The sequence below is a fragment of the Dermacentor albipictus genome, chromosome 3, assembly GCF_038994185.2.
Source record: "Dermacentor albipictus isolate Rhodes 1998 colony chromosome 3, USDA_Dalb.pri_finalv2, whole genome shotgun sequence".
Taxonomy (NCBI): domain Eukaryota; kingdom Metazoa; phylum Arthropoda; class Arachnida; order Ixodida; family Ixodidae; genus Dermacentor; species Dermacentor albipictus.
Window position 1 is genome coordinate 70,911,111 of NC_091823.1, and position 19,606 is coordinate 70,930,716.

The 19,606-nt window shown below is 44.5% G+C and overlaps 2 protein-coding genes across 18 annotated transcripts in view; one reads left to right on the forward strand and one right to left on the reverse strand.

Moving 5' to 3' along the window:
- Window positions 1-19,606, reverse strand: part of LOC135914317 (guanylate cyclase soluble subunit beta-1-like) — a 969,460-nt gene that overhangs the window by 655,565 nt on the left and 294,289 nt on the right. The window lies entirely within an intron of this gene.
- LOC135914316 (guanylate cyclase soluble subunit beta-1-like) overlaps window positions 1-19,606 on the forward strand; it is a 219,282-nt gene that overhangs the window by 64,015 nt on the left and 135,661 nt on the right. The window lies entirely within an intron of this gene.

Genomic DNA, 19,606 nt, shown 5'->3' on the forward strand with positions numbered 1-19,606 from the left:
AACGACCTCGGCACGAGCGTCGCGGTGCATAAAAGGAGGCGAAGCAACCTCGACCAACAGCGTATTCGGACGCCGACAAGAAACAGATCATGATGCGCGCCCATATAGGGCGTGATTTGGGATGGCCAGCAGGCATTGGCGGTGTCGCCTTATCGGGACGCAAGGCTTGTTGGGCCGCCCTGCGCCGCAAAACCAAACGGTTGTGGTGTTTTGCGTGACTTGGCCATCAACGCACCCCGGCCTGATAACGCTGCTGTGCGTGGTCGTCGTTATTCCGCGTGCGTAGGCGACGAACCTACCCCACCAACTCCCCCGTATCGATGGGTGTTGCTGCCTGTCGCCGCTTATGTTTGTCCTTCACTTCTCGTTTTTAGCTGGAACAACCTTTACACGGCACGTTTCTCAACACATCGCGTCCTCCGTCATGCCTGAAGCTTGTAGGGCAGGTTACGAATGCGTAACCGCGTTGGTGCGTGAAGCAGGACCAGTATTCACGAAGCATGCATGTCGTATACACCAAAGTGGCCCGTATACGTATGAGCCGTTGATTAAATTCTTTCCGATAATAGAAATCAGCGCCTTTTTATTCATCTAACCCCCCCCCCTTTTTTTTTTCCCTGTATTGATAGGTGTTGCTGCCTGTGCCTCATCATCTCGTTGTTTTTCGCTTTCCCATTGCGAAGTTATGAATGGCGAGTACAAATATGTTGCTGTCTCTTCGTGGTTATGGGAAATTATTGCAGAAATTGTACTCAATCGCTACAGCTTCCTTAAGTTACAGGGGTAAAACACGAGCTTCTCTGCGTGGCCTAGAACTCTGTTGTAAGGAAGAGCTTTGTGGCCTTAGAAGTTTGGAGGAGAAATTATTACTTTAGACTGAACAGTCACCGGCTCTGTGTCGGTTCTCGCTGATGCGCTGTTGGAGCCAGATAATTATAACACCCCTAGCTTTCTTTGGAATTACTGAAGTATCTGTCTTTTGTTGCGCACTCAACCATGTTTTGAATTGTGTGCTGTACATACTGTGGAGTCTTTTTCCTTTCTTTTTTATTGTACGGCTATTTATTTTTCATGCACTCACCTTGTAGGGCTTCGTTACGTCTCTTATGCTTTTAAAGTTTGCAACTCATTTATTATGTCATGGAAAATACCACCCATAACGAGATTACGACAGTTCGGAGAATTTGTGTAGTCATGTGAGAGTGGTACTTGAGAAACAGCAGTCGTACTTAGTTAGCTGTTTCTTATAGATAAGCCAATTATTTTTCTTCAACCTGTTTCTGTACAGCCCATCTATAGCACCCGGATGTTGAACAGTACTAATCGTTGTCGCGCAACTAATACATCATGACATAGCAGCTACAAAGCCACCAGGCTAATACGAGAAGATACAAGGGCCTCCCGGCATGCCAGAGAAAGGAGGCGACACAAATCCGCGTGCCAGCCCACCGTTCCAGCGTGGCTTTTTATACCGCCGCACCATCTGATCACGTAGGCTTCTAGCACCAAATTTCCCCCCGGCATTCCGAGTACGTAGCTCCGTAGGCCCGCAACGGAGCCTATAGCACAGACCTCGGTCACGCGTCCGACAGAGTGTATAAAACGCAACACGACGGCGCGGCGCTTACAAATCTCCCTCGCGTCGATCATACTGAGCAGTTCCATTTCACCACATCCCTCGGGAAAGGACAAAGAAGCGCGGGACGCAATATCCCGAGCCTTCTTTTTTTTTTCCTTATTGCCCGCGGAAATGACGCTGGCTGCGGCATTGCCCGTAACGAAGCACTTCGGCATCCGGGGTCCCGCGCCGCCTTGTTAGCAAGCCAACGGCGAGTCCGCACCCGACTCGCCGGTTCGGAACGACGGTGGCGGTGGGCGACTTTGTCGAGGCTGTAACCTCGTTTCATGGAGCCAATCAGGCGAGGCTTATGAAGGTATAAAGTGCGACGACACGGAGACGAGCCTGTATACGTGTATAGGCTCGGCACGCATGATTGAGACTTGCTCCGCGACATACGAGAGTGGTAAAACTTTACAACGACGTGCGCGCTTGGCCCCAGAAAAATTATATCCTGTACATATAGCCTGCTCTAACTTATTTAGCGAGGGCGGCTCCCGAAATGTTCTCTGCGTCGTGAATTGAGGTGGTGTAATGTCCCTCGGTGGCACGAAAACACTGAAGAAATAATAAGTCGCATAGTTATTGCTCGAAAATTTATTGAACATAAGTTCGAAGGACGGACATCGCCTTAAAGCAGACGTGAGGTATTTGAGAGGCAAGCGGATAAATTTCTTTTTTTAAAAACGAGAGATAACGTCTTTATAGAAATGCAATAAAATTTGTATGCTATATAAATTTCGTACAGAGCAATCTTTCTTGGTTTTACGCGGATCACTGAGATGAAAACTTCGTTGTACGGCGAAGAGGACAAAGAATTGCCCGTAATTGTTGGCGCTTGCAAAAGGGGCTGGTTAGTCACGCAAACAACATTCACCGGCGTAGGCATCACCAAGTGGGTAAGCAGTGCATGTGGGCGGCAACAACATATTAATAATATCAATAAAGAAGAAGAAAAAGTGGCGTGCTCTGTACAAAAGTAGTGACCCGACCCTGTCCTGACGTTTTGAGCCGGTGACTGTTCGAGGCCTTGGGGCGACCATTACCCAGGAAATAGCTTTTCATTTGATCTCTTCTTCTTTTTCTTTGCGCTGATCTTCTTAATTCTTACACTTGTGATTTCAAACTGTTGCGGACCAACAAATGCTCGGCTGTGCAACGTACATTGTAAACGAATCGTAGGGCAAACGCATTAACATTCCAAGAATGGAGTGACCTAATAAAAAAGGGAAGCGCATACAAATCCACATTGCACAATTGCGCACGATGGTAACGAAAAGCGGCAGCGTTCGCCTGAGCAATCCAACTAATGGAATGTCAATGCACAGAGAAGCCAATAGCTATAAAGAAAGCAAGAAAATCAGTATCGTACGCCGTCTAACGCGTGTTGTCTTCTTTTATTGACGACCTGAGGCAGCCGTTAGATGGATGACATCGACCGCACCGGGTCGACGACACCCGCCAGGGCTGTGTCGCTGCTGGCAACGAACCTGGGCATCGCAGAGCGTAGCGCTACGCGGCCCAACTTCTTTTTTTTTGTGCAAAACAACAACAACAGAGTAATAGGATGGTTGTGGGAATATTAGTGGCTCGTGAAATAAACGTAAAACAAATAAATCGACACCTGAGCAAATCGGCAGTGTGTAAGTAAGTACCTCTCTTTTTCTTCGAGATGAAGGAACACTAGCCACAGTAACAAATATAGCAAAGTTTATGACGTTTCCAGACCTGTACGAACTCCTTGTTCACGTTGCGAAAAAGGTTGGACCGTGCCTTACATCCCTCCGCTGATGTGCGCATCGAGAGTGAGGGCTTGTCCTCGGATTCTGTATACTAACGTATGTGGACCAAAAGCTAAAAATACGCAACCGCTGTGCCCCCGTGAAGGAAATACTTGCACCTAAAACAAGCAAAGAGACATTAGTGACTGCTCAGAAGACCGAAAGAGAAAAAGTTGAATGAAAGCCAGTGAGCTTAACCTGGACTGAGCGCCGTTGGCGAACCTGCACTGGGAAAGGGCGAGAGGATATTGCAACTTTTCATTACGTCTGAGGTGTATTTTTTTACTAGGCCGGTGACAGTAGTGCATAAACACTTGGCATTCAGTCGTGCCTCTCAAAGAGAGATAGAGAAGCAGGAAGAGGCAGTGAGGTTAACCAGACGCTCCTCCGGTTTGCTACCCTGCACAAGAGGAAAGACATATAAAAGCGTAAAAAATAGACAAAGAAGGGAAGAAAAAGACACTACTTGCGAGCACACTTGAAAGTTAATTGATAAATTATGCCATGAAACCGACCAAAATGAAATTTATTGAGAGAAACTGAAAAAAATCGCACTGTTATAACCAACAACTAAAGATCGCGTTTCCAACACTGTTTCTCTGCAACATAAATTGGCGTCGCAATTGTTTAATTTTACAAATTGTCTAAAGCGGAGAAAATGAGCATCTGCTTTACAGTGGGCGTCAAGTCTTTCATTGATTACGTGAGTTTCAAGATGCTGCTTCTTATACAGCAGCCTCCGACAGAAATGGAGTAGGAAATGCGGTAGACATTATTGATAATCAATGTCAAAGACTGCGTTACCCGCTTAGAATCCCCGGCGATTCCATTCTGTGTTCGTGACAGCTTTCCATGTTGATAACAGTGACAATGATTACCAATGGCTTATATTGCAATCTTATATAAACCACCCAAAGGACAAAAACCAGGACAAGCGCCCAAACCAGCCGAGGGGAGAGTGACGTGACACGCAGTGGCTCACGCGATAACTCAAGAATTCCAGAGGTGTCGCCACAGATCTTCGCCGAGCGCACGTCTCCACACATTCCTCACTCGCACCCACACCATCAATGCGATTAGAAACTGCGAGCGAACATGCATTAAAAATAAAAACATTCAGGCCGTGCGCCTATATGCAGCAATAAACATCCTATATGCAGCAATAAACAGGTATCAAAGTTATGCAGATCCTGCGCACATGTTGCAACCTATGTGAAACGAAGCTTTCCCGAAGCGGTTAATGAGACGCTATAAATTTACCCATTTGGTTCCCGCGTCCTTGGCGTAAAGAAAAACTGCGATGCATGTCCTCTCGCGTACCAGGGCTACGCAACGTGAGAAGGCTCATATAGGCTTCTAAATATTCATTTCCGTTTATTTATTTTAAATGTTTCAGCCGCTCTTGACCCGTCCCCCGTTGTGGGTGTGTGTCATATAGTATGGGAATCATAATCATCAACTCGCGGCGACCATCTCAAGCAGCTATAGTTGGCCTTGGCACGATATGGACCCCCGCTTCTCGGCCAATCCAACCTACTGGATGTGTGTCACATTATGAAAATCTTCATTATAATGAAGCGCTGACGTATGGCCTTGCTGGTAAGACATACCTAACAATTTGTTAAGCGCCCTAACGACAAGGACGAGCGAGTGAACACACACAAGCGCTAACTTCGACAAATGCTTTATTAAAAAGGGGGTGCACATATTTATAGGCATGTAAATCTCGCTCATGCGTAGCCAAATTGCCGTGCACGCAATAAATCGCGTTGAGATGAGTTATTTCCTTGACAAAGTAATTGAAGGCATGCTCACACACTCGACATTTAGGCTTGCCATTGCTGCTCCTTCTGTAATCAGCCGTGATTTCATTTCTGGGTCCAGACACGCCAAATACTTTGTTTTTGAAAGAACGGTTCACAACTACGCGAGCTACAATGTAGAGCTAATTAGTCATCATGTCCTTTCTCCACAATGTTTCTATGTTTTCTTAATCTGCCATTCAGACGGAGTCCCATCTGGCCTACATAGAGCTTAACGCATCAAAGTGGAATCTGATAGACGACACATTCTCTGCAATTTGCAAAGCACGTTCTATGACGCTTGCTACAGCGCGCCCGGCTGTCAGTAGCAGAGTTACTGAGTCTTATATAGTTTATCTAATCTGCAGTGAACAGAAACAGCAACCTGGAAATTGGCGCGTTCTTCCAGCTTTTTCAAGTCGTGTGAAATCTTGCGTAGGTATCGTACAACAACCAACCTATCGCGTTCATTTTCTGTGACAGCTAGGAGTGTCGGCGCGACGACACGAAAACAACTTAGTAATAGGGAACTGAGATTCAGACACTAGAACGTGAATCTGAGAGGTGAGTAGCTCGACAGATGAATCTTTTCATTGTGCAATGGTCACAATATTTCTCAAGTGCATTGCCAAAGTACAGATTAACAATGCTCCTTTTAACGAGCTTGCAGTAGGAAGAGTTAAAGGCATATATCTCAAAAAACTATCGCAGCATTAAAAAGGTAAATGAAAGGGGGACACACCGCAGGTGGAAGCGACACTTGCAAGCTCCGATGACGCGTGCGATGCTCTACGTATGACGCTACGACGACGTTGGCTGAATATAGTTGTTACTAAAACTCCTCGGTTTCCCTGGTTCCCCTGGGTTTCATCGCTCATTAATTAAATAGAGAGATGGCTGTGCTCGTTCACAGGCCACGTGACAACCTGCACTAGAAAAGGTGTCCCACATCTTCCGCCATGATCGTGAGTGGCACTAGCCAGCGCTGTCAGGGCTGGTTTTAAAACATCTAACAGAGTCGCTGTATCTCAGCTCCGTACAGCGAGGCACATTGCATGCGGTGCTTGCGTGTTCGGCTTCGACCGGTGACAAGTTGTCTTTTCTTCCGCTTTGATTTCCCTTTTCCAGCAATGAGAATATGAAACTAATCGCAAACTTAACCTCAATATTGTATTCATTCTGCACTTAAAACTTCTTTCCGCTACTTGTGCTCCGCCATATAATAGCTAAAGGCGCGCTCCTACACTTCTCACGAGGTAACCCGCACACCCGACCTCTTGCTTGGCGTAAGGACAACGACATCATGTGAGCGCATGCACTGCGGCGCAGTGAACTGAGCTGCTGCTGAGCATTGTCTCATCGAGTGCCCACAACATGACCAGCAGTGAGGGGTCCTTCGCAGCCGTCCGAACGCTTTAGACAGCCATCCTATCCCTGTGCGGAAAGTGCTCAGGCTATGGTCGCGACTGTGATGCGGATCTAGAGTGTGCACAATAAGCCGTGAGCGTGGGACAGCAGGACGAAGTGGATTGAATGCTGGGCAGTCTGTTGTACCGCGGTTTAAATGCGTTCCCGCTAATAATCCTTCCTTGCGCTAATAATAAATGGCGTGTGCTTCCAGATGTATTGCGACGGGCTTCGGGGCTCTACCGCAATTGATAAGCGGTGCTCAGGCGGAGCAATCACCGGCTACTTTTGCAGGGCTAGGTGCACCTGCAGTAAGCAACACTCCACCTCTCTCGAACATACGGAGGCCAGGTCTCAAAGCGTTACAGCATTTTATCGTGGGCAGAGACACTATTTTCTCAATTACTTGTCAGTCAATTCTCTTAGTCACTCAACACTCTTAATTATCTGGGAGAAGCAGCCTACGCGCACTTTCATTTGTCTTTATGTCCCCATAACCTGATCATTCTTGTGTTCTTGTACTCTTATACTATCGTTTCTTTTTTTTCTTTATTTTGCTATATTGTCCACATGAGCCAAGGACTTACCTTGTGAGTGTTCTGCTACCTCGTGATAGACTTGTTCTGAAATTTCATTATCATTTTGCGCGTTTATGTGGCCACTGTGTACATCCTAATTATCACCTAGCGCCTAGAGTAGCATGCCAGACGATCAATCAGGCTGAAGTCCCCAGCATATCTTTACAGTTTGTATCTGTCTTATTATAATGTCGTTGTTTATAGCTTTTTTTTTCGACTAATATTTTCGAATAGCCGCCCCTTCCTCTGTCCGCCCTTTCTCTACAGAGCAGCTGGTCAAGAAAAAAAGTGGGTGACATTCATATGGTCCCCCCTAATTGGGGGAGCCATATCAAGCTACATACGAAAAGGGCCCTCGCTTAATTCTTTTTGTTCTTTACGTGCGACACGTACGGGCAATTATCTCCAAGTGATAACACCCACGGGGCTCATTCTTTAGCGAGGAAAACGGGTACTTGCCAATATTTCGTTTTATTACATTTGAATCGTCACCCGTCGAACTGTTCCTCCGTTACTCTTATTCGTGCGGTGATGAGTGTTGACCAAATCGTAATGGAAGCAAAATAGCATGTTATCATGCTGTGTGTCTATGGAAAGAACAGAAAAAAGAGAGAACTTCTTTTGCTCGCATCTTCCGAAACGGTTTTTACGGCCGTCTTGCACTTTCTCGGAACAGCTATAAGAGCAGGTTAAATTGTGTTTCGCCCATTTAACGAAGAAAAAGTGCTGAATAAACGAGCCGAATGCTCGCACCGCCCCTACTTTCTAATTTACGAGAAAAAATGTATGGCTTTGCGACGTTAATGAGGAATTCCTAACACGACCACAGTAATCCACTGGCGAAAACCCTGACGTGGCTAGCTTCAGAATTGTACTCAAGGTTGGCTCAAGTAAAGCAGCTACATGGTATGGATAATCTTAATGGCCTGGCCAAGCTACGCTGGCATCTAGCTGCAGATTCAGCCACGCGTTCCAGCTATAATATCCAACTACGCGTCTGGCGCTGACGAATCCAGCTACACTTACTGGGCTGCTGTCAGCGATGAATTCCGACTGCGACCTCCAGAAAAAAACAAAAAAACAGAAACATGTAGTTCATGCTACTCAACGGGTCTGTGTTGAACGGTGATATTAAGGTTAGGCAGGCCCTCACCGTCGTACATAGGCGGAGAATGTGGATACCACGCTGTCTGCCTGGCCCTTTCTCTCTCACCCTCGCGTTCCTTGGCGTTGCGTTTCCAAGAAACAATGAGATGGCGTACAGTTACTTCTATTTCTGGCATCGATAAAGATACTGCACGGCTGCTTCTTTGTGACCTTGACGTCTTTCACAATGCGAAGAGACATCCAATGTAGAGGTATTGCTGAATTGGCAGCGTCCGCAAGAATGCAGCCGCCGTGCGCTTCGATGGCTCTTGCTTTCATTTTTCGTTACATGAGGCGTCGTGGCGTAGGAAAAAAGCAAAGTGATTAAGACGGATGATCTATAATCTTCCAGACCAGACTTTCATTGTCTGGTAAAGTGTGTGCGTACGTGTGCGTGCATGGAACTGCATCTTTTTTGTCGCATTGCACAATTTTTACGTCATATTGAGGTATTACGATTCATTTAAGTAATGCCAAGCGTCTCCTCTGTCACTCTTTGTTTTTCGCGCTCGTACGCGGTGAGAGAACAAATATTAAGCGCAAGGAGATATAGTTCAATATATTTAATTCTCACTCTATAGCGCTAAAGCTATGGAGTATCGTTCTTTGGCCTATCGAACCAAGCAGAAGACGAAATGAGTGACACATATATGTACAAGTAAACACGCGCGTTGCTACGCCAAAAGTTTTTAGCACGATATACGAACAAGCCAAACGTGCAACTATGGAGTACAGGTCGTTCTAAATTTCCTTTCGTCTTCTGACAAAGCAAAAATAGAAATATTTCGGAAATTTTCTTGTGATTACGAAAATACTTTGTTTCTCTGCAAATATTCTTGGTTTGTGTGCAACGAGACCAAGCGAATGTTTGGCGGCAGGCATCATCACGGGCAGAAACCGGAACATCCAGTCCTTTCACGCCGTTCGAGGCCCAAATTTGCCCACAGGAGCGAGCTTCGTCTGCGAGGAGGCCCACCCTTGTGCGAAATGAATGCGAAAAGTCAGCTCGCGCTTTAGCTTGGAAACTCCATTAGGTCCGCAGCTTAGAAACGCGAGATACTGAGCAACGATGCTGAGAAAAATTGCGTGGAAGCGACAGTGAGTGTGATAGCGCCCTCCGTGCGAGCACTCCGGCGATGATTTGCCAAGATAGATAGTGATTATGTCTTCCTCAGGACTGTCTATTTCGCTCTTCGGTTTCTTCTTCTACTACTGTTGTATGCATTTCCTTGCTATCTTTCATTGATTCTTTCCTAGTGCTTATTTGCTTTTTCTTCTACTGTTGGATTCAATCCTTCAAACAAGCTTTCCTTTCTGCCCCCTCGTATCATTTATATTTCTCTGTTTCCCTTGCCCTTCCTCACATAGCCCTGGTGGTTGGGGAGTTCACCACTGCGTGAGAAAGAAGGAAGGAGGGTGGGTGGCGTTTATACTTTTCCAATAGCCATTTCCTCCTTCTCCTGTACTTGTCCTTTTTTCTTGCTCTGTAATAATGCTGGCTTAAGATTTTCTGAGTGAAACGAGAGTGAACGTAGGAAACTGCGTCGCCGCATCATGGCGGCAACTTATACTTTACAACTATCGACATTGTTGAGAACCATATAGAAGCAAGTAAAGACAGGGAGGTTAACGGGACACATGTCGGGTTTGCTACTTGCACTCGGGGAAGGAAGTGAGGGGCCAACAGACGATATAGGGGAGAGAAAACGCACCTCTTGGGCGCACACATCAAGGTGCGCGCGAGGTCAATGGTCACAGAGACCTGTCAACTTGAGGCGTTGCAGTAATTCTCGGGCTGCTTCCTGCGCCAGGGACGCGCACAGCTGCGACGCATGGGTCTTTATTCCCGAAAATGGCCTGCAGTCAAGCCGGCCCAATGTGGTCTAGAGAGGTCAACGTCAGACATCATATCAGAGAAAAACTCGCAAAAGGTGTTGAAGATCCGCAAACATGCCCTTGCACGCATCATCCCGACCAGACGGGCTTCCGTCATATTCTCGATTTCATAGTGACGGTGAAGAACGCAGCAAAACTGTGAATGGGCGAAGCTAGCGTTTTATTGGGCGTTCCTGTGCCCTCAGAACAGGCTACATGCAGAGCACAGCGATAGCAGCGAACAAAGTCGGTGATCGTCGAAAATCTCATCAGCGGGTCAATCGTGCCGGCTTTTATACATCAGTCATCAAACGTTCCAGAGTAATCGCTGGTGCCCGCGTGTCTTCCAGAAAGTTCTACACCGTTCGCGTCGCGCCATCATGAAATCAGATTACTCAATGTTCGGTGACAACAGACAGCGGACAGAACCGTCGATAACATTCGTGAAACTTCCGATACAGGCAGGCTCGTCCTGCGCTGTGCGATAACATTTGTTAGGCAGTGAAACGTGGTCACCCGACGAAGATAAACTAGTACAAGTGTCAATACACATATTATTTGTTTTACAATAAATTAGAAATAAGTTTGAAATAAAGGCGGACTAGTGGGAAAAGGCAAATGTGAACTTGTAAATGAGTGATCTAAGTTTAATAATATGAAAGGTGGAGAGGCCGGCGTGAGGCACATTCCTCTCGCCGCTACTCCACGCTGGGGAAAGCGAAATACACACAACATGAGTGAGGATGACGACAGAGGAAAGAGGCAAAACACACAGTGGGTGAAGTCTACTGAGCCTAAATACAAGACTCGTACTTCTTAAAAAGGCAAGTAATGTTCTGGACGGCTTGAAATCTAGACATACAGGCTCGGCAAGGGCCTAATATAGCATGCTCTGACAACAGCTGGCTGTGTGGAGACGGGAAAGCGCACACGGGAAAGTAGACCTCTGTCCGTCTTCCGCGTACGAAGGTCCCGTGAAGTTGTAGTTCTTATATGGAGAGAATGGGACAAAGTACAGTCAGAGCTCAGAGCGAACAGCCCATCTACAGTACTAACTTGCACACAAAAAGACGCTCGTATCCACTACGCCAAACCTTTAACTATCGGTAAGGCAGAGGAATGCTGCTTTTCTCGTCGGCCGTAACTCTTTTACGTTTCCCTCTGAAATGTGCTTTCAATGGCCTTGTAGCAATCGCTTCCTTTCTCTGTTCTCTGCAAGTGTTTTTTTTTCTTCTTTTTTTTTTCCTTCTTCCCTAACGTAAACTTTGCTGAAGGACAGCCAAAGTGCATTTTCTTGAAGCAGAGATATAATACCACAGGCAAAAAGAAACCTTTCGTAATTCTCTGTTTACGGCCCCACCATTTTTGCGACTTCCTGTGCAATGCAGTCTGCATTAGGAAGACTGTGCAGGGCGCACATCCCTAGAGTGGTGCAGACGCACTTGCAGTGCAGCATACTGAATCGCATCTTCGGAGTCTCAGGGTGCCATCCTGTTACATATTAAAGACGTCCAAAAGGCAGTGTCTGCCGAGTGCTTTCTATTCCAACTTTTACGATCAGTAGCCCTTATTTCGCTGTGAAGTAACGGGCACAGCGCCTTTCTAGAAAAAAATTGGTTTTCGCACCGTAGATATGGCTTAGACAAGGCGGGTTAAGCGTGATGTTGCGCTCGGTAAAAAGTTGCCCGCGGAAGCACGAAACTGGCCTGAACGCGTTTTACATGCCCCGTGACTCGCACAGTTGCGCACAGTGTGCGCCTAAAAAATTCGAAATTATAATGAGTTGTCAACAAAGCAGTATTGTTCTTTCTTATCGATTATTTTTTCTGTGTCTACGTTTGTGAGCTGCGCCACCTACTCCCCCTAATGAAGGTCAAGTGCATGATACTGAAAAAATACTTGTTAGTGTTTCATTGCGTTGTTGCAAAGTGTACAAATCACAATATCGAGAAAAGGTGAATGTTGCTAGTATTAATGGGTGCTTCTTTTTCTTCCTTTCTTTTTCGCGGATTTTGGCATTTCAGTTACCTTCACATAAAAGCGATCTAGTGTTCGTTAAAAAAAAACTTCTCGAAAGGCCACGACACAATGCTGCGAGGAAAAAAAAACAAAGGCTCGTTTAATGTTATCAGAGCGTCAACCGCTTACCCTGAAGGAAACAAAAAAACTTGGCCCATGGCTAACAGTGGAGCAAGAGAATGGAGCACTTGTCGCATTCGTTTCGGGAAATACAAGAATCTTAGGCTCACACTAAATGTTTGTGCCTGAGCCCACTGTAAAAAAGCTCTAAATACCACAGGTCACACATACTTGTCGCGATTGAATTTGTTGTGTGCAGTTATGTATTTTGCCCTGTGTTATTTAGTTGGATATAAAATGGGATATAGTTGATTGTCGATTTTCAAGACTAGAACAGCGCTAAAAATACGGACACAGATGAAGGCACATGAAAAAAGAAAACGATACGGTGAGCTGTTCTCACGCGACAGAGTGCAACGTGTCGTTTTCCATTTACCGTCATCGGAGTTGGTGTATTAAGCGCTATTCCCACCTCGAAGTTATGCTACATCAGTCGTCTCATCTGCAAAACTCGCAACTTGAGTGCATGTTTTCGGACTCTCTTGTGCACTTGTTTACGGAACTGCGTATTTATTTATTTCAAAGTACCTTACAGGCCCCAAGGGGAGCATTGAGTAAGGGGGGCGTCATTGAACAAATGACAAGAGAAAACATATATATGAGCGCTAAAAAATGTGAGCTAGAAATGTTTGTAATGATCACATGCTTCCAAACAGTGTTAAAAAAAACGCTAAATCAATACAAAGCGTTATCGGAAAAGGAATGAAAAGGGCAATTCACTCTAACATAAAAGGCAATGTAACACTTGCGCGAAATAACGTACATTGCGCGAGTACATAAAGCAAACAAAATTGAAACCACAATAACAAGAAAGTCACGTATTATATGACATGACATATGTACACATGAATATATTTGTTATGATGAAGACTGTAGGTTTAGTAGTTGTCTGAATTTGTCATTGCTCATTTGAGCGACAGTGCTATTAGGAAGCGAATTCCATAACCGAATCGCTCGTGGTAAAGCCGAGAAGTTAAATGCGTTAGTGTTGCCATAAATGCGAGTGAGGCTTAAATCATTATAAAGTCGTCGTGATGTGCAAGACGCGCGTTCCAGTGGCAAGTTTGACGGCTTGACTTGGTGAACATATCTATGGAGCAAGGACAGGAGGGCTATGTCACGTCGGCTACTCAGTGATTGAAGTGAAAGGTCGAGTTTTATTTGAGTAATGCTTGACTGGTAGCTGTAATTTCGGGAAATAAATCGACTAGCTCGGTTTTGGATGGCTTCTAACATGTGGATTAGGTATTCATGGTAGGGAGACCATATAGGGGACGCGAATTCGAGCTGAGGGCGTACAAATGATACGAATGCTAATTTACGGATGTTAGACGGGCAATTACGCAAGTTGCGGCGAATATACCCAAGAGATTTGGAAGCGTTTGCGCATATAGTTGCAATGTGAAAGGCCAAGGAAAGGCTCGGTGTAAGATTTACGCCTAGATATTTATATGCTGATGCCTGAGATACTATATTTGAGTTGATATAATAGGAAAACCTATGAGTTGTTGTTTTTCGCGTGAATGTCATTAGTTGGCATTTAGATGAGTTAAGTTTCATTTGCCAGTCTTCACACCATTTGGTAACGAGATGAAGGTCCTCTTGAAGAATGCGATGGTCATCAAGGCTGCGAATGGGTCGATATATTATACAATCATCGGCGAAAACACGCATGCAGGATGAGATGTTATTGGGCAGATCATTGATGTAAATAAGAAAAAGCAAGGGTCCTAGTACGCTACCCTGCGGTACACCGGAACTGACATATGCAAGGGGTGACGTAAAATTATTAACGACTGTAAATTGCTGACGGTTTGTGAGGAAGTTACGAATCCAGGAGAGCGTTAAGCAGTCTAATTTGAGAACGGATAACTTGGAAATTAAACGACAGTGAGCCACACGGTCGAAGGCTTTGGAGAAGTCGAGAAAAAAGCAATCTGTTTGAAGATTATGGTCCATGTTAAAATGCAAGTCTGTAGTGAATTCTAGTAACTGCGTCTCACATGACAAACCTTTCCTAAACCCATGTTGGTTAATAAAGAAAAAATTATTTGATTCCAGATGATGATATATGTGAGATGCAATGATATGTTCAAGCATTTTGCAGCAAATACTTGTCAATGATATAGGCCGATAGTTTTCTGGGGAATTCTTGCTACCATTTTTGTGAACTGGTATCACTTTTGCAATTTTCCAGTCTAAGGGAAGCTGGCCTGATGACAACGACTGGCGGAATATATTGCATAAGAATTTGCTAGATAACGTAACTGTATTCTTTAAAATTTTTGAGTTAATATTATCGACACCCGAAGAAGTAGTCAACTTAAGGTTATTTATGAGACCTGTGATACCATCCTCTGTTACATCGATGGATTGCATGTACTGGTAATCTAGATCAGTGACTTCCGGCAGATTAGAATGGTCTTCTATTGTGAATATGGATGAAAAAAATTCATTAAAGACGACTGGGCATTCCTTGGCACTGATTGGAGCTTGATTCCTATCATTTAGTGAAATGTGATGTGAGCCACTATTGGGTGAAATCACCTGCCAGAATTTTCGGGGGTTGTTTTTAAGTAGTGAAGGTAGATCTTGAGAGTAGTATTTTTCTTTAGCCTCTCTTAAAGATGAACAGTAAACTTTCAAAAATGAGCTATATTTGTCCCATACCACGGGTGAGTTTGTACGCTTTGCAGTTGCGTATAGCCTTTTCTTCTTGTTTCTGAGCCGTCGAAGGTGCTTGGTGAGCCAAGGGTTCTGTCTATCGCCTGTTATTCTTATTTGGGGGATATACGTTTCCACTAAAGCACACAGCTTTTCTTTAAACAGAAGCCAGTTTTCGTTGACTGACCGAGCACAAAACGAAGCTAAAAAGGTGCCAGAAAGAAAAGTCTCAAGTTCTTTGTTAATACTGCCATAGTCTCCGCTGTTGTAATCACGGATGATTTTGTTTGAGACGCCTGTATATTTCAAGGGAATGTTAAGAGTAAGTTTGCTCTGAGTTTGCTCTGTATGCCTCTGAGCGCCCTTTTATTCTCTTCTGCGCCTTCCTTTAGTTGTGTGGGGAACCTGTTCCAGATATTTGACTGCGTTTCGGTGTTTTTCTGTACTCTTCGTGTTTTTTTTTCAGCTTTGTTTACTCTGTGAGAAGGAGTAGCCGACTCCGCTAAAGGCGCAGAAGCTCTTCTTTAAATTCATATTATTGAAGAAAACTTCTCACACACACTGACCAGTTGCTACGTAGCTGCATGATCGGCTTGGAGGGTGATGCAGTGAACCTCTCTCAAGTTAGCGCTCAGGCTCCATTTTGTACGCTGTTAGTCTCGTAAACTTGCGTTAAGCCTGGCCCTCATAAAAAGAATAATCGACAAGAAAGCAATGAACTACGTTCGGAAGAGGCCGTTAGACATGCGATGTCCATAATGTCACAGCACTGCGTCGATAGGATGTAGACAGATAATATATATAGTTGAACGGGCAGCTTCGAAACCGGAAGAAGCCAGCGCCGAGATGTAGGCACCTGCTATAAATGGCCACGTAAATATACACCTTCCCAGTTAAAAAACACAACAGGAAATTTTAAGAGTCTGTCGTATTTTGGGACGTTGTTTCTGTAGTTCTGTTGCCTGTAGTTCTGTTGCCTGTAGTTCTGTTGCCTGTAGTTCTGTTGCCTGTAGTTCTGTTGTCTGTAGTTCTGTTGTCTGTAGTGTGACGTCCTGTAGTAGAAAGTTGTGTAGTTCATGATCAATATTTAATAAAAAATTGACAGAGACGTCCGTAAGGTTATGTAAATTTGTTAGTACAAAAAAGAAAAACATAAAAGTAAAAAAAAAATAAAAAAAAACCATCTTCGCCTAGGATTCGAACATGCGACCTCACGATTCCGAGCCCGGCATCTTACCACTGCACCACCCCTGACTTTTTTTTTCTTTCTTTCATGGTATTTATTATAGTTGCATTCAACTAGACGTTCACCAGTTCTGCATAGTCAGAGAATGGAGGGCACAATGAAAGTCACACAGAAGAGGCAGCGTTCACACTGTGAGTAGAAACGTTCGTGTCACTTTAGAAGGGTGGCAAGGATAAGCACCTCACCAAAATAGGGTACCAGTCCGGTTGCACACCGAGTCCATCATAAACCTGCTTTAGGTGTAGCGTCATTTGGATGAAATTTGCCCTTGTAGGTACAACCGTTTCGGCGTTGCGGTCCATCATTCGCGTTTTCCACAAACTGTGCATTCCCATGACAAAAAACATATCGAAAGGTGCACTATTATCAGAGGTTGGCAGCAGGTATCGCACAGTATGAGCGTTAATCTCAAAGTCTTTCTTTAAAGTCCGTTGGAGGACATCCCAAAAAAGGATGGCGTCGGTGCAGCTAATAAAACAATGTTCAATTGTCTCTGGTACATCACAAAGGCGACAGTTAACAGAAGAGACAAAGATACCCTTTTTTTGTAGCCATGCTTTAACCGGTATGGTTTCACTATGAACTTTATAAAAGAATGTTTTGCAGCAAGGGGATAAATACATTTTGCGAACTCGCTTTAGCACATCGTGGCCTGGCAATTTAATGTATATTGATCGGTAAAGTGGAGGAGGGAATAGCATGGATAGTAAGTCATTGTACAACGTTTTGCGCGACACAGAATACAAGTATTCAGTGGAAAACCGAACTGTCAGGAAACGAACCGCCAAGTAAACTTCTTGCATGAACCCCCACAAGCATAAGCGCGAAGAAAAACTTGAAGAAACAACTAAATCAGGTAACGCATTAACAAGTGTGACTTGCATGTATGAACGAATTACAGGATGGGAAGTATCGCGAAAAAAGAAGAAACGAGACACTATCTGCCGCACATAAAGGTGTACTAAGCCCAGCCCACCTTCGCTAACAGGCCTAAAAATGTTGTCTCGCCTCATGGGCTCAAAAGTTGAAGACCATACGAAGGTCGCAAAGATACGGTGAAAGCGTTGGATGTATAGCCTAGCACAATGGATAACTTGCAATACATAGAAAATTTTTGTTGCCAAGAACTTATTGCAGGCTTCGGCTTTCCCAAAACTAGAAAGTCGTTGTGGAACGAATGTCTGGGCGTAATTTTGCAGTACCGAAACCCGTTCTTTCCAATAGTGTGCGCTTAATTTATATGCGTCTAGCGGCACGCCAAGATACTTTGGCGGGACATCAGTCCACTTAACGCCTGCAAACTGTTCTGGTGTATAGCACCATGAGCCAAACCATAAGCCTAAACTTTTTGAGGAGTTCATTCGCGCTCCTGATACACTGCCAAATTCTTCTATTTTCGATACTACTTTTTCAACACTGGACTTATCCGTGCAGAAGAACGCTAGATCGTCTGCGTAAGCTAAGACTTTAACTTCATTACCCAGTATATTGAAGCCATGGATGTTACTCGACTGAATTACGCTTAAGCATAGCGGTTCCAGGTAAAGGGCGAATAGTAGTGGGGACATCGGGCATCCTTGTTTTACTGATGAGCAAATAGAAATGGGTTCGGAGAGTTGGCCATTAATAATTAAACGAGTAGTACAACAGGTGTAGCAAAGCCTAACGCCTTTAAGCACAATGGAGCCAACATTGACATGCTCCAAAAGAGAAAATAAATAGGAGTGGCTCACACGATCAAAAGCTTTAGCAAGGTCTACCTGGAGCATTGCAAGCTGCTCAGTGGAACCATAACAGTATTGAAGAAGGGTACGGGCGATATGTATGTTGGTTTGAATTGATCGGCCCCTGATTCCACATGTCTGATGGGAACCAATTAGAATTGACATCGCAAATTGCAATCTATTAGATAGAACTTTCGCAAAAATTTTGTAATCCACGTTTGACAATGTGATTGGTCGATAGCCTTCAACAGAACGCAGTTTCTCTTTATCTGAACTTTTGGGAATTAAAACTGTGTGGGTTTTGCAAAAAGACTGCGGAAGGGCGCCAACTTCTAAACTTGTAATAAAAATATCCAATAATATGGGGCTGATAATTGATTTGAAAGCTGTGTAAAATTCACTTGAAAGTCCATCGGGGCCGGGTGTTTTCGACAGAGGCAGCTGATCAATAGCTAGCTCAATTTCTTGAATCGTAAGGCTACCACTGATGACTGCACAGTCATCATCCTGTAATGGTTTTACAAGAGATACAAAACTCTCTAAAACTTTTGCATCGTGATCATTCGGAGGGGCACTAAACAACATAGTGTAGAAAATTTCGAACTGAGAAATGATGTCATGAGTATTTGTTAAAAGACTACCCTCGGAGTATATTTCCGGAATTACTTTGGAAATACCGTGACGTCGCTCGTCAAGTAAAGCTTGACGTGTTGGTTGCTCAGATTGCAGAGCGCGCATGTTTCGAGATCGAATTCGCGCACCTCTGTAACGCAGTGCGTCATACTTTTGTAACTCACATTTAATGTTTTCTATGTCAACAATGTAAGTGCCTGGCATTTCGCATTCAATCTCATAAAGGCTACATAGGCTCTTAAGAAGCGTTTTTTCTTCATACTTTCTATAGAATGATTTCACCGATCCAATTTCTATAGCCACTGTACGAACCTCTTGTTTAAAGAGTTCCCAAGCAGCAAATAATGGCAAGTCACTAGACAGAGAATTGGTTAGAGCCATGCGCACGCGATTAATAAATTCCCGATCATTTAGGAGCTCAGAGTTAAGCTTCCAGAGTGCCCACTGTGGTCGGAAATTAGTTACAAATTTTTCACCAATGTTTGCAATAACCATACAATGATCAGAGAATGAAACGGGGATAGTAATGCAGGATAGTCCTCGAGAGAGGAGTGATGAAGAAACATAAATCCGATCAAGGCGGGCGTAGGAATGACCTTGAATTCTTGTATAAGAGCGAGCTCCCTGTCCCGACACTCCTATATCAACGAGCCCTGCATTTTCTATTATGTTAGACAAAACTTCACCGCTCCTGTCCCGCTGAGTGTTATGGCCGCTTCGATCGTTCGGATCGCATACACAATTGAAATCTCCCATTAAAACAATGCAGCGATCACAGTCCAATAGACTAGACACAGTATCAAATAAAAGAGCTCGTTTTGCAGCGTCATTAAATGCATAGACGTTGACTATGCGCCATGGCACAGCCTGCAACACAAAATCACAACATATATATCGACCTTCAGTGTCGACATGATAACTAAAAGCTGAATAAAGTAGGCACTTTTTCAGAAACAGGAAACAGCCCGCGGATAAACCAAGAGCGTGTGAAAC